General features: G+C 35.4%; 1 long non-coding RNA gene across 1 annotated transcript; it reads right to left on the bottom strand.

The window, feature by feature from the left end:
• Positions 1-16,774: 16,774 nt before the first annotated feature.
• LOC139694153 (uncharacterized) lies at positions 16,775-23,617 on the bottom strand. The gene is made up of 3 exons (XR_011702093.1): positions 23,567-23,617; positions 17,077-17,176; positions 16,775-16,886 (listed from the first exon to the last, which is right to left on the bottom strand). It is a non-coding gene; the product is annotated as an uncharacterized lncRNA (long non-coding RNA).
• Positions 23,618-23,860: the final 243 nt, after the last annotated feature.

The following is a 23,860-nucleotide window of genomic DNA, read 5'->3' as shown; positions in this document are numbered from 1 at the left end:
GGTAAAAAGTTCTTCAGCAGCTGAATGATCAGAGGGTAACAATGAAATGGAATGGTCTACATTAAGGTAGCAAAAGCTGCAGCAACCTAACATCAGCCTAAAGGCTCCAACTTAACTTCTGGCCACACTGTTGTATATTCAAGCCAGCAAACATGGTGAAAACCCCTACAATATTTAGAGCACAAATCTTATGTATATTGTAAGATCCTCAAGATGTGTGAATGGTCAGTTAAACATCAAGGATGTTATGTAGGTAAATCAATAGTAACAGGTGGATTACTATATTTGTTGATGAAGTAAATTAACAAAGGTAAAATGGGCATAAAGAGAACAGAATTTGAAAGAGAAGGAATTCATAGTGAAGGACATAATAGTATGTGATCATACATAAATTCAAAGAGCATTGCATTGTATGGTTTCAAAGCCAAATCTTTGAGTAAATGATGTAGATGAGTTGAGGTCGGAAGCATTTAGAAAGGGTGGGAGAACAATGATGGATAAAATGAGCTAGACAGAGAGGCACATAAACAGAGAGACAGGTGACAGATAGAGCAGGATATAAGAAAATGATGCTGGACGAGAAAAAGGAAGAAAAAATTTCGGGGTATTTGGAGGTATTGAGATGATGAATACAATAATGGAAGGATGAATAGAAGAAAGAGAGAAAAAGAGGCATTGAAGACATCATTTGATGGAGGCAACAAAGTAGATGTGAGCTACTAAGGAAAGAAATACATAGTATCAGGTAAAAGCTTGAGGGTGACTCTTTCAAAAAGCTAAGAGGAAAGCATAATGCTGTGTAATTATTCTCAGAATCCATTCAAAACATTTCAGAAAATATCTTTTTGGAAGAAAACAAATTTCCTTGAATTCTGATAGTTTCTTAGCTGCCTTTTTCCATTCCCATATTTAAAGTTATTAGATTTGAATGTTCGTATACTATGAGCTAGATTGGGAGCTATACTTAGACCTCTGCTACCTTTCATTGAATGGGGGAAAATTTAGGGTCTCTATCATCCTACTTTCTCTCCATACTAATTCTTTTTCACTAGTTATTCATTTAAATTCTACTGCAGCAACACATATAGTCACTTAAAATTCGTTTGTCAGAAAAAGCAGGCTGGAATTTGACTGCTTACATTTAGCTTACTCAACTCCAATATAACTCAAAATTCTTACAAGTAATTATGTTAAATTAGAAGGAATATGAGTTTATGAAAAATATCATTTCATGGTTTCAGCAAATATAAAAAATCTAGGGATCTCTACATTGTAAGTAGAGTATAATTTATAAACATTAAAGTTTACCCAATTAAATATAAAAAATGAAAGAAAGAAATGCATATGAATTCATTCAATGTATGCAAATTTTAAAGACTTTAATTTTATATGCCATGGTGAAAAATAATAGGCTATAGTGGGGCATTTGATGATGCAAATGACAGCATCTTAACCATGGAGTTCACCTATTAAATATTACCAAAACTTACTCAATACAGATATAGAAACAGATTGAGTAAATTAAATACTTTATTGCACTGAAAGTGAAAATTATTTCCATAATTAGAGCAGAACTCTAAAAAATAATAGGGGAATCCTGATGAGAGCATGGTCCACTCCTCCTTTTCTTACACTTTCTCTTGTAACATGTTGGACTGAATAAATCAGCAGGCAGTTTGACGATTAACTTTCTCACTTGCTTCTTACATGTTCCTCATTAAACCACTCTCAAGAATTCTTTTGGCTGAGAAAATCGATTGTGTCAATTTTATTATCCACCATCCTAATTTCCATAACTCTACATTTCCTTCCAAGTAGGGACTTGATGTTTACTCCTTTATCCACACATATTAATGTGAAGTAAACTTCATCTAGAATTTTCATTATATTGATCATAGGATGTTACAATTATGCAAACATTTCTCATTATCTGATTTGTATTTCAGCCTCGCCCACTGCCACCCCCAGCTTCTCAGCAGATTCAGCAGAATAACGGTGGCACTCGGGAAAGAGCCCCTGTTTCACTGTCTGTTCGCAGATACCGTGAGGATCGCCCAGATGGGAGTATAGTTTGGGGCTTTGAGAATGATGACGGCTCCTTTAAAGAGGAGGTGATAGGAGCTGATTGCATTGTGAGGGGAAAGTATGGTTACATTGATCCGGATGGTGTGCGACGCGAATACACTTACACTAGTGGCAATCCATGTGAAAGAGATGAGGAGGGCCGTTTGATCCCTGATGAAGGCTCTCTGGATGGAGGCCAATATAATTTGCCCCAAGGAGCAAATGAATTCATCCCTAATGTAAAAGCAAAGTCCAGGCGGCCAAAGCAGTAATCCAACAACCTCTAGTTATTAATTCATCATCATTCTGTAAGAATATCTTATCAGAGAATTGCGCACTTGACTAAATTGCTTTATATTTAAAGCAAAGAATTCCTGCTCTGGAGATTTTAAAAATTACATGTGATATTGTGTGAATCAAGGTATTTAAAAAATCTTTCTATCTGAATTTTTAATATAAGACAACTTTCAATTCATCATGCATCATCCTAGCAAAGTGTAATCGGTAAGAGTTGTGTAAACTACTCTTAAAAGTTTCACAATATCATCTATTCCATAAAATAATTTACATATGTACATGTTTTTTAAAAAATAAATTTTTTTTTTTAAAACAGATAATATTTTATTAAATTTTTTCAGCATGGATAAACAAAACACTGCTGAGTTATACACTTCACAACCATCCCAGATTAAAAATGCAAGCCATTGTTAAATGCATTGAAAAAAGAATTTTGATTTATGTGAAAAATACTTACAATCAAAATTAAAACAAAGTCATTTTTAGCCGAAAGAAGTTAACAAAATATATTTCTTCCTCATAAAACTTTTTTATATCTTCTTAGGTTGACTTTTGTCATGAAACTTTCAATGAAATGTGCAAACAAACTATTTTTCTCTCTATGCAATCATTCTAATGGCAAATGTTAAAAATAATGTTATCTGCCTGGGATACATTCAAATATTGACACTTTCTCCTCACGAATACAAGTAAGTAAATTTGAACTCATATTTAGACCTACTGAAATATGTCAACCACCCTTCCTTAGAACATTTTCCTTAATATCACCCCTACCTTAACACTATTGCCAACACAATAATGTATATATGAATATTAACTGCCTCTAGCTCCTGCATCATTCTGCTTTTTAACTTCTCTTTCCTCAACATCATCATGATATTCAATTTCCATAACTAAAAGTTGTGGTCCTCTCCTGTATCTCGTTTTTTGCTGCTGTCAATTTGGCTAACCAAGGATTTTCTAAAATGTTGGTTTCATAGGTGAGGGTAAAGCTCACCCAATACTAAGTGCAACAAGATGTAAAATTCACACACGAGACAACAAGATGTAAAATTTACACACGAGAGAGTAGGGGGACCAATTTCTATCCCTGCACAATCTCTGACTATACAGGAAGATCTGGTATCCGAAAAACCACACAGCTTGGGTAAAGCTAAGGGCTCCCGAAGGTGTCACCTGGAATGAACCCAGGCCCTCCAGTCAGTAAACCATCAATCTACCTACTGGACTACATTGCCTCTTCAGGTCCATCATCATCAATATCATGGAAAAACATCCTGTTGCTTTCCTCCATATTGTTTTTAACATGTTACCATCACTTATGTGGTAGCCACACTGGGGTCAAACACCTTTGTAACCAATGGAATAAGGAACAGATGGTACATGAAACTCATTTTGTCTTTCTTCTACCTTTTTCTTTATCTGCCATGGGCAGCTCTACCAGGCCTGTCACCACAGCTCTAGAGGTCATCAGAAAATGAAAACTCTTGCAAAGTGTCAAGGTTTGTGGTCCATGGTAATGGGTCTTCAGGGGCTTGGGAAAAGTATACTTACAGAAAACAATATAAAGGGAACTGGAACTGGTTCAACTGGAAAATTCCATAGCTATTTATAATTTTAACGGACAGCAGTGCCTCTGGGTAAAATTATTCACAACTATATACTTATGGGGCAAAAAATCTTATATTTACCCAAAAGAGCATATTTGAGAACTTTTTTTACCTGCAAACTATACAGCTCACCTAATAATAAGCCCAATGACCCATTTTGCCTTACACTGATGCTGTTGAAATACATTTAAGATAATACCATCAAGATCAAGTGGCTGCTCTAATTATGAAGTCAATTGGGAAGGAAATGTTATTTTTTTAAATTAGTTACAAAAGTATTTATTCTTTTCTGGGTACACATTATTAAAAGAAGTATTACAAATGGTTGATTAAGTCTTTCAAACACGATTGAACAGTGAAGTCTAAGAAAGACACTGAAAAGAAGAGAGAAAATATTTAAGAAATTCCAAGAAACAATAGCTCACTCAAGATTAAGATAAGAATGGACAAAAGAAAGGAAGAATACAAGACAAAATAAGGCCAGAATACTATACCACATTAGTGTTTACAAATGCCAGTGAAGTGATCTATTAAGTTGCGAAAATTTTTGTCAGATATATATTAACTTGGATTTTGCTAAAAATTAATCCAAGAAATGATACCATATATGAGTAGATGCATTGATAACTCAGAGTTCATGTACAGGGAGATGTTCTGTCTGAAGCCTCTCTTATCTGCATTTCTTTTAATCTCTAGTGCTTAACTCCTCCTATACCAGGGTAAGGTGAGTATTTCTCAGCCTGACACAGATATGGCACTCCAATCAGCGAATATTTCTGCCTGGGTGCAAGTGTCATTAGGTTGTAAGACAAGTTTTACCATGTTCTATCAAGTAGTCTGTTTACACGTATTGTTGCAGTAGACGTCTTCTGTGTTTTTGGTTGAAATGGAAAAACTTGAATTTCATGCAGTCAAAAAATTCTTTGTTTTAGATGAATAAACCCCTAAGGCAATTCATCCAAAGTAGAAAAAGGTGTATGCGGACTCTGCTCCTTCAATGTCAATCGCTAAAAAGTGGGCAGCTGAATTTCAATGGGGTCGCAAATCCCTCATTGATGACCCACGTGAAGGACAGCCAAAAACTGCATCCACACCGTAAACCATAGAAGAGATGTGAGAGTGAGTGAGACAGCTAAGGCCAAGGGGAGAACAGAAGAAAAAGTGCGAAACATCTTGCACAAAGAATTACGGACGCGAAAGCTCTGTGCAAGGTGGTTGCTGCATTTGCTGAATGCCGATCAAAAGCAAAGGCGCAGACAATTTTCACAGCAATGTTTGGACAGATTCAAGAGGGAATCAACCGACTTTGTGTGGCAGTTTGTCACCATGGATAAGGCATGGGTCTACCACTACACACCAGAAGTGAAACAGCAGTCGAAGTAGTGGGTGAAAGCCGGTGGTTCAGCACCAAGGAAAGCAAAGTGGATCGCATCTGCCAGAAAGGTCACGGTCAGTGTGTTTTGGGATGCGAAAGGGATCCTGTAAATTGATTACCTTGAAAAAGGCAGAATAATTACAGGCAAATATTACTTCAACCTTCTTGACAAGCTGGATGCCAAAATTTGCGAGAAGAGGCCTGAAGAAGAAAAATCATCTTTCACCAACCTGCTGTCACCTGCTCACCAAGGTGCATTAGCAATTGGAAAGCTATGGGTTTTTGGGGTACGATTTGCTCCACAATTCCCCTTAATCTCCTTATTTAGCACCCTCAGACTTCCATCTGTTCCCAAACTTGAAGACTTTGTTTCTGGCTGGCGCTTCACGCCGAATCTCCCTTCTGGGAAGGAATACTGATGTGGAAGAATCGCTGGACCAAGTGGGTTGAAGTCAAGGGATATTATGTAGAAAATACAATCTTTTTTCAACTGAAAATTGCAGTCTTTCATTGCCAGGACAAAAAATTTTTTCCTTACCCTCGTTGAAGCATAACTAAATCTCCTCGAAACAAAATATATACGATGAAGTTGACCAACTCTCTCATTTACATACTACCTGGCAACAAAATCCCACACCAACTCTCAGATACCTTGACTTTCCAATTGTTCCTGCCTTCTTGGCCTTCTCTACATTTACTCATATGTACGTTTCTCTTTGGAAACTTGTAGTAAAATTTTCTTGTCAAGAGCATTTATGGTGAAAGGAATCTGGTGCTCACTCCTCAGAGCACCAAAGCTGTTCCCTGATAAACAAATAAATTGGCGAGCCATACTGCTTATATTCAAGGCCTAATTAACTCCAAAGGACCATATCAGAGCATAGTTTAGTGGTACCAAGTGTTACAAAATTCCACTTCTTTCTACAATTACATTCATAAACTAAATCAAAGAGGAAAACACTAAAGTTTAAGGTCTGACTCCGGACACCACATGACAATAATCAAATTAATTGGTCATTGGGGACCAACCTTTTAGGAATTTATTATCACCAACCATTTCCCATCCCCTGCTGCTAGTGAATCTTTTTATCCCTGATCACCTTTCACAATTAAGGGATTTCCCTACAACACTAATATTGAACATCTGTCAAATGTATAAATGTATGATGGAGTAATCATCTGTATTTCATTCTTGAGTTAGGTTATTTCCTATAGCTAACAATATGAAATTTACAAAGCTCCAATAATGTTATTTTTACCAATCCATGATTGAAATTATATTATTGGAGCCTTCTAAGTTTCTCATTATTGGCTAGAGGAATTAACCTAACTTCACATTTACAACCAATAACTCAAACACCTACTTTCAATCTTAAGACTGGTTTACTGCAGCTATGCATTTTTCTCTGTTCAATGTCAATGCCTTTATTCTTGGATAGTTTTCTATTGTATGTCCTCCTTAATTTGTCCTATGCACTTATCTCTTGGTCTTTGCCTTGACTGATGTTCTCCTACCATTAGTCCCCACCCAGAGGAATACATTTCTGCCATATTTGAATGAAAGCCACGGAGATGTGGTTTATTGCTGGTTAAAATTTGCAAAAAAGGGTAGATGAACAACCTTATGTGGTGTTTTTTTCACTTGAAATGTTAGCAGATTGATCTATATAGATCTAGATAATAGCTACTATAATGTATGGACTGGGAGAATTTGTGATTTTGAAATGTAATAATTTCTTGATACTGATTAAGAATTATTTAAGCAGCCTTTTATAATAGATGACACTCCTGGGCTATCAATTAGTACTCTTCAAACGAGAATATCCTCACTGTTATTCATTAATATTGGGATTCTACCAGTTTAGGTAGGTTTTGGAAGGAGATAGCCTATAGAGTGGTATAATGGTAAATGCATTTGCCTCTCCTCACAATACACAACCTGATATTGGACTATACACCAAGCACCTCTTCAATTCCACATACTTCCTTCCTCCCTTCATTCCATCCATTATCACCTATTTTTTCTACCCTCCCTAATTTGCCTGATATTCTCCCCTCTAGAACAGATTTCAACATCCCACTACCAATCAAAATGCTCTCCATCCATCTTTCTTACCCTCTTTAAATTACTCTCAACAATCCTCTCTCCTCCTTCACCATGCCTAGAACTTCCTCATTTGTTTTCCTTTCTGCCCATTCGACCTATACCATCCTTCTCCACACTCACCATTCAACAACCTCCAATGTACACAACTTTTCTTGCCGAAATGGCTATGTTTTGGTTCCATAAAAGCCGTGCTCGTTTATCCAAGTTTTGACAACCCATTTCTCAATTTCCAACCATCAATTACTTCCTCATGGAAGCTGTTTTGTCTGATACAATTCTCCTTCTTATCACCCTAATGCTGTTAATATTTTGGTCCAAAACACTTTTGAGATTTGTGAATTGTTCCACCTGCTCTAGTATATGAACTCCTCCTAAAATATTGAGCTTTCCTCTTCATCAAAAATCATACAATCTTTCTTTTTCTTTTATTTTTTCTCATCTTCTACCTGTTGCACAGACTTTCCAAAGCACTCAGCAACATTTGCAACTCATTGGCTGACTAGCAAACTAAAGCCTGATAATCCACAAACCTAACTGATTTTATAAATTCCACAGTAATTTTTATTCCTAGCCCCAGTTCTTCCCTTGCTTCTTTTACCATTTCCTCCAAATATATGATAAACATCATAGGTGATTATGGGCATCCCTGCAATGACCCTCATTCTAATACTGCCCATCCAGACTTCATCTACCACTAAACCTGAACAATCTGAGACACATATGTATAGGTTGTGGATAAGACTCCTATTCCTCAAATTTACTCCTGTTTTCTACAGTACAAGTTCTGATAAAAAAAAGGTGAGACTGAATAAATACTTGATTTAATTAGTTACCCTTTAATCATGCTTATCGCCTTCAAAATACACCCTTTGGCTGCCAATATAATGCGCCCAATATTTTTTCCAGCTTTCGAATGTTGCATGGAATGCTTCTTTCTTTAGCCTCTTTAAGTCTGCGGTACTATTTTGTTGGATGTCTTCAATAGTTTCAAATCGGCATCCTCTCAAGGTTGATTTCAAATTAGGAAATAGGAAAAGTCTGCTGGAGCAAGATCTATAGTCTAGGGTGGGTTCCAGATCACTGGTGTGGTTTTTGGCCAAAAACTTGGTAATGATCAATGATGTGTGCACTGGTGCATTGTCATAATGATAGCTCCAAGACTTGTTTTTCCACATTTGTGGTATCTTCTGCAGCATGGCACGTCTTAACCTTCTCATAACCTAAATATAGTAGTGCTGCCCATTCACTTTTTTGTCCTCTGGGGACATATTCATATTGAATAATTCCTTCTCAATGGAAGAAAATGCATCCCCTTACTACATCACCTTCACATTCAATCACAACATCCGAGCTTTTTTGGGTTGCGGAGAATATGGCACCTTCCACTGAAGACCAGACTTTGGTTTCTATATCATAACCATAAACCCACTTTTTACCACCTCTGACAATTATTTTTAAGAAGCATGGGTCGCCGCTTGAATAATGGAGCAGATCCTGGCTTATGTCAAGACGATTTAGCCTCTGTTCATCCATTAACACTTGCTGCTCAAATTTGCGCTGTATGCCCAAAATTTCCGTCAAAATGGTGAAAAATGATCCACACTAATGCCAACTCCATTCACAACCTCCCTAACAGTTAACCTATGGTTTGCAAGAACTAAATCATTGACACTGCTAATGTGGGAATCATTTGTTGATGTTGATGGTTGTCCACCTCTTGGTTTTTCATTCATATGGTTTGGTTTGTCTGGACTGGAAGCGGTTGGACCAATGAAAACACTGTGCCTGACTCATAGATTCATTGCCAAATACCTACCATACAAACCGATTGTATTCCATGTTCCACTCTATTAGTGACTTCATGACTACTCTAGCAACTCATGTGCCTCTCCCCTTACTAAACCCAAAGTGATCATCCCCAAGGTAATCATTTTCCTTGCTCTCCAACTTATTCTGAATGATTCTGCGATCCACCTTTCAAACTTTTTGTTCTGCTATCCTAACAAATGGTTTCCTTCCTTTTTTTCTGGAATAAAAAATAACACCGATCTGATGAAATCTTCTGGCCAAATTCCTCCAATGAATTATTTCATAAAAACTCTTCCTCCCACATTATTCTATGCCTTCAAGTAATTTCTTGGGGATGTAAACTATCTCCATGGCCTTATTTGATGTCAATTCCCTTATGTCCTTTATATTTTGCCATTGAGTATGCCTGGACCTAAGCTATCTTCATCTATGTCATATTATCTTTCTATGCATAAGTTTGCTGGCCCAATGTGTTTGGCTAATAGTTCCTCTATATATTCCCTCCATCTCTCTTGAATTTTCCTGGGCTCAATTAACAATTTTCCTGATTTATATTTGATTTTGTGCTCAGATTTTCCCTTTTTACTTCCTGAAGGGGTTATCACCTTTTTGCATCACACACCAATTCTACTATTCTTTTGTAAACTTTCCATATACTCGCACTGTATTCCACCATGCTTTCTTATTCAACACTTCATGCTTCCTTCTACCAAACTCTGTATTTACATTCATCCATTTCCTTCTCTCATCTATCTTTCTAATTATCTCGTCTGTAATTAATGGCTTCCTTGCCTTTATTCTATTTACATTTGCTATAGTTCTGTCTGCAGCTTTTGACATCCCTTTCTTGATATGCTCTCATTTTTCCTCTATAGCCCCCAGCCCTTTCCTTCACTCATGATTTTTTTTCAGCCTGTATGTACTCCTTTCTTGTCATTTTTGTTAATGCTTCTACATTTCATTTCCTCCACCGTATTCCCTCTTTCATCATTTTGAATTTGATATTACACATCATTATTTCTAAATTATAATCTAAATCTGCATCTGCTCCTGGGAAACTGTGAATTAATCATGCAATTCTTAAATCTGTGCCTAAGCATAATATAATCCATCTGATATCTTTCTATATCCCCAGGTATTTTTCATAGATACCCATGCCTGTTGTGGTGTTTAAACCACCCGTTCATTATGATTCAATGCTGTCTCCCGCAGAACTCTATTGCTTTCTCACCGCATTCAATCCTTGTTTCTAAACTGTAGTCCCCAACCTCAATACTTTCTCTTCATTCACCTACTGCCATGCTCCAATCCACCATACTTATCGAATGTTTCCTACCAGGAACACTCGTAATTATGTCCTCACTGATTGTATAACCTGTAGACTCCCTCCATATAATTGCATGGTGGCATGTAGACCTGAACATTGACCAAGGTAATAGGTTCAGATTTTACTTCTACAAATAATATTCTATCACTAGCTTGCTCCATGTGTATTATGCTTCTTCCTACCTTTTTTAAAAATATTATTGCAACTCCTCAAATGCTGTCTTCCACTCTGCTGTATATTATTCCACAACTATCACTCCAGTAATCCCCGCTATCCTTCTATCTCACCTCGCACAGCCCTAAAATATTACTATTTCTGCTCTATCTCTGCTTACTACTATCTCTCACTTTATAATTTCTACTTTCCTGTCCTTAAAATAATCCTAACATTCCAAGTCCCTATTCTAACATTTTTGATCCTATTCTCTATAGCAGATGTTTCTTTCCCTTCGTAATGTATGTTTATTGTATCAATTAAATAATAAAGAGGTTTATTGTTTAATGCAATGAAACCATGCCTATTAGGGAATGTTTTTGATGATCCTAAGGCCACATTAACAAGACGTAAAATATCCTTTAACTCCATATTAAATGATAACATTACTCATATTTTAACTCTACATATTTTCTACCTACCTTAATTCTATTCAAAAGTCCCATTCTTTCCCCCATCTACCTTGATTTCTCAGCATTCTTTCCTTTAAATTATTGTCTTCAGCATCCCATTGCCTCTCTTCTTTAAATCATTGATCTCCAGCATACTATTATCCTGCCTTCTTCAAATTTCTCCTAACAGCCTCCTCTCTTCTCCTACTCTACCTAGAACTGTTACTCCACATTTCTGCCAATTTATTTTTCCATTCACCTCCACACCCACATCTCAACGGCATCATTGTACTTCTTTTTTAATTCCCCTATTACTGTGCCCACCCTCCTCCAAAACACTTCCCTAATAGGTAAACTATTCTACCTGTTCTAGTTTATGTCTCTAAACTTCAATGTTTATCTCAGCCTTCCTATCACTTCTGAAACATGGCATCTTGTTTTACTTAAATTCTATGAAAATTTAATTAAATATTGGCAATTTTCCACAAAATAAAATTTTATTAATGCGATCTGTTTCAATGTAACTATATCATCATCAGGTGAGGAATTTTTAATTAATTATGATATTCCACCACATGATGCCTGAAACGTCTCTTTTTACTATGAAACGTTGTCATTGTCACCATGGATACAACTAGGATAAGGCAATGGTATCCATGACAGCAAAGGTGTTCTTAATGGAGAAACAGCTCCAATCGAATCACCATCGCATAAATGAATTAGAAATGAAAATTTTGACATTTGAACAAAAATAATTGTATAATATTAAAAAAAAATATGTATCTGAAAATCTCACCAAAATTGAAACTACTCAAGAGCATCCTGCTGTATATAAATTTATGCCTCGAGAAAAAATGCATAAAAGAGTAGTGTTGGGCACATTTGTAATTTGAATTTTGGCACTTTAGTTGCATGGTTTTTACACAAGAGATCATAATGTTTTAATTATGCCTTGTATGCAATTTACACAGAAAATAAGGGGATGGAAATATGAATGTGTTTAATCTGTCTAAAATGAAAATGAGTGGTTTAAATTTTCAAGAAATTGAAAATATAATGAACAAGTCATCGGTGGTGGGTGAGAATCTGTTTTCCCATGCAATTAACTGAGCTTGAATGAGTGGTGGCTTAAAATACCGGGAGAGATGATATATATATATATAATTATATATATATATATATATATATATATATATATATACATATATATATATACATATATATATATACATATATATATATATATACATATATATATATATATATATATATATATATATATATATATATATATATATGTATATATGTGAGTCGCGGTAGTCCAGTGGGTAGAGCGTTGGACTGTTGACCGGAGGGTCCCGGGTTCGATTCCCGTGCAAGGCACTCTGGACACCCACAGCTCCACCCAAGCTTAGTGATTTTTTGGGTACCAGGTCTTCCTGGGAAACCATAACCGGCACAGGGAAAGGAACTGGCCCCCCTACCCTGATGTGTGAATTTTCATACGCCGTATAGGCTTAGTACTGGGTGATCTCTACCATCTCCCTACTAAACCGACCTTCGGGTTGATTACTGTGTTTATGGTTTATATATATATATATCTTACACCCCTTTCTAGCACTACCCATTTTGTCTCTTCATTCACTGTACACACCTGTACTGTCTGAGACTTGTACAGGTTCGAAATAAGTCTTCTAACACTTAAGTCTACTCTAATCTTCTGTAAAAGGTTCATTGATTATGCCTAGTTTACTCAGTCAAGCCCATCTAAAAATCCATGAAGCCATGTATACAACACATAACTGGTTTTACTGGTATCCTCCTTTTACTAGTAACCTCAGTACATCTATGACATAGCACTTGCATATCCCCATTCAAAATTCAAACTTATCATCACCTAAGTACTCTCTTCATCCTACTTTAATCGATGAAGCAAAGTAACTTTACCTTTGCCACATATGAAATCAACCTTATAGTACTATTTATTAGGTAATCTACTGGCTAAGGTAGGTTTTTGGATGGACACAACTACCAAATTAATATTTTAAGACTCCTAAAAAAAAACAAAATCCATTAACCTAGTCTACATCAGGTCCTTCTTCATCTCTGAGTGCTTTCTTCCTCCCTTCATCCCATTCAACATCCCTATCTTGTTCCTGCTCTTTCCTCGTTTGCCTAACATTCTCCCCTCTATTACAGTCTTCAACATCCAACTGCCAATCAATATGCCCTTCATCCACTTTTCCTTACTCTATAGGATTTCTCCCAACAAACCCCTCTCTTCTCCCACCATACCAAGTACTTCCTCATTTGTTTTCTTCTCGGTCCATTTCACATTCTCCATTCTGCTCCACACCCAAATTTAAAAAGCCTCTAACCCACGTCTCCCCTCCTGCTTCAATGACCACGTTTCCGCGCCGTACATAGCTACACTCCATATCAAAGTTTTTACGAGTCTTTTCTTAACATCCTTACTCAACGTCCCCATCATCAACTCCCTCCTCCTTGTGAAAGCCTCTTTACCTAGCGCAATTCTTCTCCTTACGTCCCTACTACTTTGACCGTGTTGGTCCAAAACACTTCCAAGATATGTAAACTCTTCTACCTCCTCTAGTTTTTGCCCTCCTATTTTAATGTTTAGCTTTGCCTTTTTCTTTCTGGAAATCGCATAACCTTTGTTCTATTAATATTGATTTTCATCCCATATCTGTCACACTGAATTTCCAATTCACTTGGCAATGCTTGCAGCCCCTTGGCTGACAGACAAACTAAAGCTTGGTCATCAGCAAACCTAACTGATTTTATGAATTCTCCACTGACTTTCATTCCTACCTTCAGTTCTTCCCATGCCTCTTTAATCATTTCTTCCACATATACGTTGAACAACAACGGTGATAACTTATAGTACTAAAATACTGTTATTTTTCCCTGTTTTTTGATGGTATCAATACTGTACTAAGTCTTCTGGCTTAATTCCTCCCTCATAAATGCTTTGAATGAGCCCATAAAAAGTTTCCTTCCTCATTTTCCCAAATTTTTCATTAGTTCTGTATGGGTATTATCTATTTCCACTGCCTTCTTCAATTTAATTCCCTGTAATGTATTTTCCATCTCATGGTCAAGTATTTCTTCCCCTTAGCTATACTTATGAGCATCATCATCCCTTTCATTCCCCAAACTCACTGACCTATTATCTTTACTAAATAATTATTCTATACCTATATATTCATTTTATCTATTCAAAACCACTTCTGTTTTCTGCCTCTCTAAAGAGCATAAACAGAAATTTTCTTCCTTAAATCCAGAAAGTTCCTTCACCTTTCCTTATAGAGCACCCATTTTGCACAGTCTCAGTAAACTATCCATATTTCCACACTGTGTCTTCCACCAGTTTCCTCAGCCCTATAAGTTTCTCATCTTAATTTATTGTTTAGTTATATGCACTTTCTTTTCCCTGATTATGCGCTCATATTATCCAATCTTCTTCTTTCATCAATCTTCCTAATCATATCTTCTGTAATCCATGGGTTCTTAACCCTTTTCCTATTGTTTCGTTAAACACTTCCTGTATTCCTTGTTTGATATACTACTAAATTTCTTCTATTATACCCATTCCCATAAATTGATCAACTACCTACTGGCCCTTTCCACCCAGTTGTCTTCTACATTCCATTTTCTTATACTCCTTCCCTTCTTCATTTTTTAAAATTTAATACTATACTTCATGAGCATTTATTGTGATCTGAATTCATATTTTCTCTGAGGGAGCTGTAATTTTATCATGCTATTCCTCAAAGTAAGGACCACCACTAAGTAATCTAACTAATATCTCCCTATATCTCACAGTAATTCTCATGTGTATCTATGTCTACTTTGGCATTCAAAAATGTTGTCAGTTATATTTACGCTAATTATAAAGTAACACTCAATAGTTTTCTTCCTTTATTCTTTCAACCTAAACTGTACTCTCCAAACATACTCCAATCTATCCCTTCACAACCATCACAATCCAATCTCCCATATCTATTAAGCATTTTCTTCTAGGTACATTTGCAATAATTTAATCTGAATGTGCTAGGACACTATCCACTTACTCCTCCTTATGACTGTTATGGCATGTACACCTAGATTACCATTAGAATGACTAGATCTACTCTTACATCTACTAATAATATTCTTTTGTTCATCTATTTCAGACTCATTACTTGTCTCCCTAATTTCCTGTTCAATACTACGGCTATGCCAAATTGTCTTTCTGCTCCCCCATTACATCTTGCCCTCGGACTATTATTCTAAGAATCCCCAATGTCTTTCCATCTTACCTTGCAGAGACCCAATAGCCGTATATTTCCTCTCTCCATTTCTCGCTTGAATTTGTTCAACTCACCTGTCCTGAACCATTGTCCAAACATTCCCAGTCCTTATTTTCATCATGTCATTCCTCTCCTGTCTTCCTTTCAACTGCCATCCACTCAGCTGTACTAGGAATTTATGTGTTGATGATCAAGGAGGAGGCCTTGCCTCCTCTTGTTTCTAGGTAAGATGATTTGCCCCATAGGCTGAGACCTAAAAAAATAATTATTTGTTATCCGTAGTCTACCAGTCATTTTTTTGATGGACTTAGACACTCAATTACAGCTCTAAGTCCCAACTAACAGGATGTTTCATACCATAAGATCCCAATTGTAATAAAAAATTTATGAACTACATATAAGCTTCACCTTTGTTCATGTTGTCAAAATGCCTTTTCTTTTCCTCCCTCCACATCACTTACCCAACAATTTTGCCTCTACAACTGCCTTCAATATACTGCCTACCATTTTTTATTTGTTTTCCATTTCTTTTTGCCCACCCTTATATACACTGAGACCTCAAAAATCTCAATCTAAACTTTTCCCCTGGCTTCAAAGACTAAGTTTCAGAGTCATGAATATGATAATTTGAAAATGGGAACCTACTTGGTTTTCAATAACTCATATTAATACACCTATTTACATCAAATGGGAGATTTCTGAGTTCTATTTTTTTAGATTCTATTTTACCCTTGCATTAAACAGAGGCACCTGATGATAAAAGTTTCTGATAACTGATCTTAACAATGCTTCTCCCCTAAACTTCCGTGCCCTCCTTAATGAATATTTTGAATATCATGCTGCACACAAGAATAACCTATCTTACTTCTTCAGAGCCTTCAGATACTATCTAAGAAGGCTGAGGTTCAATTTCCAGTGATTTTGGACATAATCAGCTACACCCAACTTGGGAAGTTTTTTGGGGACAATTCTGGAAAATTACTAAAAAAAGGGACTGGCCCTCCTCAGCATGGTGTGAATGGATTTTGAATGACATATGGCTCATTATGCAGCGATTTTCACCCTTACTTATCAAACTGATATTTAGCTTGATTACTGTGATTTCCATTTTTTGTAAATTGGATATTTTTCATCCTTCACATTAATAATGAATGCATGCATTATTATTAATGGCTGTGTGTGTACTGACTTGCAAATACAGGGGATATTGCATATTGAGGGGATACTTTTAAGGAATTCAATTTTATAAAACTCACTAGTGCTTTGAGTGAAATAATTTCATTTAGATGAAACTATGCTGTTTTCTACAACTCTCGCCCTGAATATCTTTGTTGAAACTATTACCTGCTTGGCTGCCAACCATATTTTGGTAGTATACCCTGCAAAAAATGTAAGTAGCATGAGTGGAGTGATGACTTAGAATTCAAGCCTAAATTCTTAGGAGCATGCACTATGTTTAATAAACCATACGCAGGAGCTTCAACATAACTTTGACGTTGAAATTCATTTAAGAGGTAAACACAATTCCTCCTTTATCTTCCTGATAATGTAGTCTATATGGTTATGTACCTTAGGTTAGGTTAAATCTCAAATCAATTTTAATATATCTTTGAGTTTGTTTCTCCATGGCTGCTATCGATTTCTTTCCAATGGAAATGGCTGTTGTGTTCTAAGGAAAGACAAAAGAGGATGATTGCTTTTGAAAATATAGGAATGAAATTAAACTATTAACAGAATACTGTAGTGAAGAAAGTGTCACTCATTTATTGATCACTTTACTCAGCAACTGATTTTGTCAAGAGCCCCCTACCACCTTAAAGCTTTTAATTTCTTCTGCTTAGCACAATACACAAATCATTTTTCAAATAAGTCACAGCTTTTATCCACAAATTAATATTTTGAAATATAAAGAGTAAATTGGTACAATTAAAGATAATGAACTTACTCTCATTACATTTTCTCCAATCCTTTTCACTAGTGAATATTGATCTCTCAATAAAGTGGCATTTTGACCTATGTCTTACTGAGGGGATGATTTGATGTTTATTGAGAGGGTTGGAAAACTTGAGAACAACTCTGGGTTTCAAAAACTCTAGCTATGACACTTTTCAGAACAGGAGATTTAAAGTGATTTGCTAAAACTAGAGACCATTGCTCACAACACCTTATACATAACTTTTTCAATTCTTCATTACACTATCTTTTACTCTTTAGTTCAATCACAGACTGAGTCGTTTTCCATGTCATAATACAAACAGGCTAAGACTTAGCTGATGCTTAGATGAGACAATGTAAACCAATCTCCTAAGAAGAGCTCAAAGTTGGCCAGGGTATTTGAAAAATTTTCTACTGAATTTCAAATTTCTTTTTGGATGCATATGTGCTTCTTCATTGCAACCACCTTCTTCTTTTGAGTTGTGGAAACATCATGGGTTGGCAAATTTTTGCAATGCACTGGTTGGGTTTCCTCGCAGGCCATATACTTCCATCAAATTTAAAAACTTAAAGAGCATCTTAATGGTGGCAGTATAAATGTTTTCTTTAAATTTGCTTTCTTTCTTAAAATTTATTAGTCTTATTATATTATTTATTTTACTTGTTAAAATGCTCATTCCAATCAGTATATTTGTTGTGAACTCAATTTTTACTTTCTCAAACTTTTGATCATTTTATTTCTGTGAAGAAATTCTTACTACCCAAAAAAAGTCTTCAGTCTTCTCAAATCCATGCTAGGCATGCAAAATCTGATACATGCAGAATTTTGACATTAGCTTGAATTGAAAAAACTGCTGGAAATGATATGACAGTTACTTTTACAGAGCCATCTGCTAATAGCACCGAAGTTCAAGAATTTCACATGGAGCTGTGTGGTGCAAAGCCCTAGGCAATTCACAGTGTAAGGGGACACCTTGGCCGATTAACTGGTTTATGCCTTCAGCCAGATATCAAGGGATGAAGATTCAAATAGCATCAAAGCAAACGATTTTTACAATGTGAAATTATTGAATTCTTATACAATGGTAGAGTTTGCAAAATCTAAATTATTTTTTTTTAAATCTAATCACTACACACTTAAGGATTCATATTATGTCTTAATTAATTAATAATACCACTTTACTGGTTAAGGTAAGTTTTGTATTAACACAAATAACCCAACACAATATTTCTAATTCTCACCTAACAGGAAACTAGGCCAGAACTTAAGAGTTTAGTCCTGGGGAACATGTAGTATTATGTACTTTAAATTTACGTACCTTCTACCTTCCTTCCAACATGTCCATTCTCCTCCAGCCCCAAGACTACTTGCCTAAAATTCTCCCCTTTAATAGTATTCAACCCTCCACAGCCAAGAAAAATATCCTTAATCTAATTTTCCTACTCCATCTGAATTTCTTCCGGAAACTATTTTCCCTCCCACATCATACCTAGTCCTGCATTTCAATTCCTTTTCCTTTATTTAAGTCTTCCAGCCATACAAAACTATGTTACATATCCAAGTTTTAACAAGTATCTTTTGCATGCACGTATCTTTTCTTTAGATCTTTGACCAATTTCCATGCCATCAACTCTCTTCTCTTTGTGATTGCTACTTTACCTAATGCCATTCTTCTTTTTGTCCCCATTACTTTGTCCATATTCATTCAAAACTCTCCCCAAATAGGTTTACTGTTCTACCAGATCTAATTGTATAGCTTTCAATTTAATGTTTAAATTACATAGCCTTCCTATTTCCAAATGATCTCATGACCTTTATTTAATTGGCATTGGATTTCATTCTATAGCTACCCACAACATTTCGGAACAAATTGAGAAATAATAGCTGATTTGTAAACCTAGCAATTTTCCAATAAATAAAGATTTATTATCAACTAGTTTCAATGTACAACATAATTTTCAACTTGAAAATGATGCAGTACATCGAAACTAGTTGATAATAAATTTTTAGTTAGTGGAAAACTGCAAGAGTTTTCCTCTCTGTTATTGTGGAATGGTTCCACTAAATCACACTTGACTCTGTAATTTATATGTTAAAAATAACTGCAATCCTTTTCTGACTGGCTTCTTTTATGGTTTTCTTCAACAAATCAAACTGGTTTTATAAAAATCCCTGCTACTTTCATTCCTATCCCCAGATATTTCTATTACCCTTTTTCCATTTCCTCTGGGTTTATGTAGAAAATTATGAAAAATAAGGGATGGCCTTGTCTTACTCCGCTACCTAACACTTCTTATCCTCGCTTTCAATACTCTAATTACTTAGACCTGTACAACCCAAGATGTACGATTGGTCACCTACCCCCATCCAGTCTACTCTTCCGCAATACATTCATTAATTTAGATTAAATTAATTTAATCTTTTGTGATACATTAATTAATTCTTCTCCATTAACTCAGATGATATGACTTAATGGAGGTGGAAAATCATCATAAGTATAGGACCAACAAAATTATGCCAGGGTGAAATTATTAATGATTTTCATTTCTACATTGCACTCTGATTAAGATATGCCGGATGTACGTACATTAACAAGAGGTGGTTTGACCAAAACATCTGATATAGGAGTGTGATGTTTTGATGATTCCACTGCAAAAAGCAATACTGAATGCCTAAGATTCTATTGATTAACTGGTTTTCACCACAATTCTAAAAACCATTTCCTCATTATATTTCATCCCAAGTCTGAATGCAACATCACACTCCATCCCTATTGTCTTGTTAACATTTCTTCTATTCAATCCAAAACACCTTTTTGGATTATTAGATGTGTGTTTGGAAATTCTACAATTTTTCCATCAAAACATAAAATTTTGAATCATCCTTTATCCTTCAGATGAAATGATGCAAAATTTACCAGATGGATTCAATATGCTCCAGCACAATTTTCAACCAGGCAGACCATTTCATGATATTTATTTTGGATCAGTACACTCAGCTTATAGAGGGTTATAGCAACCCTACTTTCATTAGCTACCTAACAACATACAAATATACATTTTTCTGCAGCTCAAAAGGCACATCCATTGATACCATAATTAAATATGGAAAAACAGCATCTATGACATTGAGAGGTCTAAATGAACAAAACATACTGGATCTGGGTCCAGTCTGTATAAGGCCAGTATAGAAGGTACTGGGCCAGTGTAGGCAAATGATATTAGGACAATATCTTGGCACATACCTTAGCAAATCTTATCACCTTCAAAAACTTGATGTAGTTGAACCAATTCATAACGATGATGAAAAGACTTAGTTGTTAAACATGTACATATTTTTAATTTAACCATGCTGGTTTCAATGTACAATGCCATCACTAAATACACACAAGAGAAGACAATGCTTATATACTAAAAGGGTGACACATAATTGGTGTTGGAGGAGGGGTTATGAGAATGAAATCAGTAGAGAACTACACATATGAAGGAATGTAAGGGAGGTGGGAGGCAAGGGGTTCTGGTGTGGATATATTAAAGTTAGCAAGAAAGAGAAAGGCTGAGGAGGGTTTAGAGGGAGGAATACAAAATATTGATGACAATTCCAAATTTGAATCTAAATTTATTAAAAAAGCTAACTGGTCAAGAGCATCCAATTAAATTCACAGTGGCATCTATCAAAAATGCAGTCACTTTCGTTGCATTTGTCAAATAATTGTTTCACAACTAGGGAATCTACATATATATTTTTAACTGGAACATTGTCATTTAATCTTTTCCTATTAACTTACTTCACACTCGCTCAATGTATGCAGCCAAGGACTAGCATTTAAGCTTATTAAAACCACTTTTTTCCACTTTGTGAATGAAATTATCTTTTTAAACTTGATTAATTGTAAAAAAGCTCTCTCATGCTATTTCATGGAATCTATTTGAAGACCTGCACCATCCTCCAGTTCATTCTCCTACAAAAAGGAATTTTTATCAACTGGTTACAGCAACTATGGTGAACTTTTTTGCACACAGGAAAAGTAAGTATAAGATCACACTTGGTGTGATTCTTTTGACTTACAGTTTGTTCTAAAGATATTTTTAGAAAAGCGTTAGTATGATGTTTACTTTAGAATCTGTATCAGTACTTTAACTAGTATGATGCATCTATGAAGCTCCTCCATCAAACAATGTTTTGCTATTATCAAGCAAAAGGCAATTGTAGGCTTCTGAAGTTGGAAATTTACTGTCGGAAATATCTTATGAACATGTGTTAGGTAACTATCAATCGTAATTAAATGAAGAATACAATGTATCTTTCCATTGTCCTTTATTCATGTACAACCAGTTTCAATGCTCAAGCGTCATCATCAGGTACCTGATGATCAGGCTTGAACACCGGGTACTTGATGAAGACAGTGGAAAGATACATTGCATTCTTCATTTAATTAACATGAATTTCCACAAAGTTCAGCCAGGAATAATTGGATAACTATCACTCAGCATCGACAAACTACTGAAACAAAATTATAAAAAATCATTAAATGAAAAACAGAAAAAGATTAAGTGTTATAGGCACAGTTGAGGGAAGAGAGGTTGTTCCAAAAAATTTAAATAAGACAGGAAGAATGGTTGGATAAAAATGACTAGTGAAAAATGTAAGCAAAAAAAATATGAAAAAAAGCAATGTAAGAAAAGCAAAAGTTTTACCACATGAACAGGTGTCTGCCTTTCTTATTGCATTTAATGAAAAACATATTTAACAGTATATAGACTGTTCATTATAACCAATTCAAATACTTTACCCTCGACAAAAAGAAAGAAATATTGGTGTTTCTAGCAAATGATGAAAAATTGTTTGGACTATATATTTACCTCATATTTTACAATGAATATTGGAGATAAATATTCAGGAATAAACATCAATACTAACACACAAAAAACTTCACCTATAGGAACTGCTGAGGAGCATAATTTTTTAAGATAACCTTATATATTTAAGGACATAAAAATTTGAAGCAATATTAAAACTGGATTAAAGAAGTGAATCAGGATATAAACCACAAAATCTAAACAAAGACCCTGTAAATGGAATATATTTAATTATTTCTACATTTATCAAATTACCTAGGAAAATTTGGAATAAAATTTCATATAGCCATGGTATTAAGTCTACAAAACCAAATGGTGCCACTGTGCATTTGCCTCAGTAACTTAGAGGGCCATTAATTATTTTAACAGTGGACCCTGGAAGAAAGTTCCACTTTTAGATGGAGGGAAGACATTCATTCCAAGTATTCATTCCAAGAGTTTTCCACAGGCTCACCGAGGAACAAATGTGGAACTGCCCAAAGAATTTGATGTAACTGCCGAGCAACATCAACCTTATCGTAATAACTTACGCTTAATATTTGCTCACGGCTCAATACAACTTATTAAGGTATGCAAAACCAATTTAAAAAAAAAACGGACTGGGTATATTCTATGTATTTTTAAAGAAAGGAGTAATAAACAATGCCATGCCGCAGGTACATCTAACACAACGACTTTTAACAACACCAACATAACTTGACTTTTAATCACTGAAAATAATTTGAAATTGCAGAATATGCTTGACATAATATTCAGCCAATTTTGAGTGAAGTCGTGAAAACAGTTAATACAGACGAACTGACATTGTGTGAAATTGATAAGGTGCTTGCCTAATCCTTTGAGATAATTATTTCAAAGCATACACGTAAACAAATATCTAAACAAGACAACCATGACATCAAGGGATCCAAGTTAAAAATACCTGTGGTTTCGTCTATAGATACAATCTCAGGGTTGCAACTTATTTATAGTATTAGACAGTCCACAATTTACAGCAAAATAGCGTCTTCATCTAGAAGTTTTGTTTAACGAGCAATTAAAAGTTAACATTGCCATCTAAGAAACTGTTCAAGTTCACTCAATCACAAAAAAATAAATAAATGCGCAGTATGATCGAAGTTAGGTATTAGTTACAGTTCATCATAGAAAATCAAATGAAATATACGTTTAACAAACAGTACTTTAGCTTGAAATTAGATTCAAGCAATATTTGCAATGGCCACCAATATTATCCAGGTAATATATTAATAGTGTCATTACTGACTTGCTTGTCCAACGAGTTAGTATTATTACACTATCTTCGGCAGCCTTCGTGAATTCATTTGTTGGTGAGCAGTAAGTGGCTGACCGGCTCAATCCTTACGATGCAGATCATAGCAATGATTACACGAGATTAATGATCCGAGATCATCGACCACGGATCATTACGCTCTTCATGGTCATCATCATGGATCTTCATGATCCGTGCAGTTAGCCCGGCTTTATTGTGGGTGTCCGTTGATGGAAGGTGAGGGTTCATCATGTATTCAGAAAAGCGGCAAAGATCTCAGGCACATCA

The sequence above is a fragment of the Hetaerina americana genome, unplaced genomic scaffold (assembly GCF_022747635.1).
Source record: "Hetaerina americana unplaced genomic scaffold, ioHetAmer1.1.p SCAF_1, whole genome shotgun sequence".
Lineage (NCBI taxonomy): Eukaryota > Metazoa > Arthropoda > Insecta > Odonata > Calopterygidae > Hetaerina > Hetaerina americana.
The sequence above is the reverse complement of the archived record's forward strand: the minus strand, read 5'-3'. Positions and strand labels throughout refer to the sequence as shown.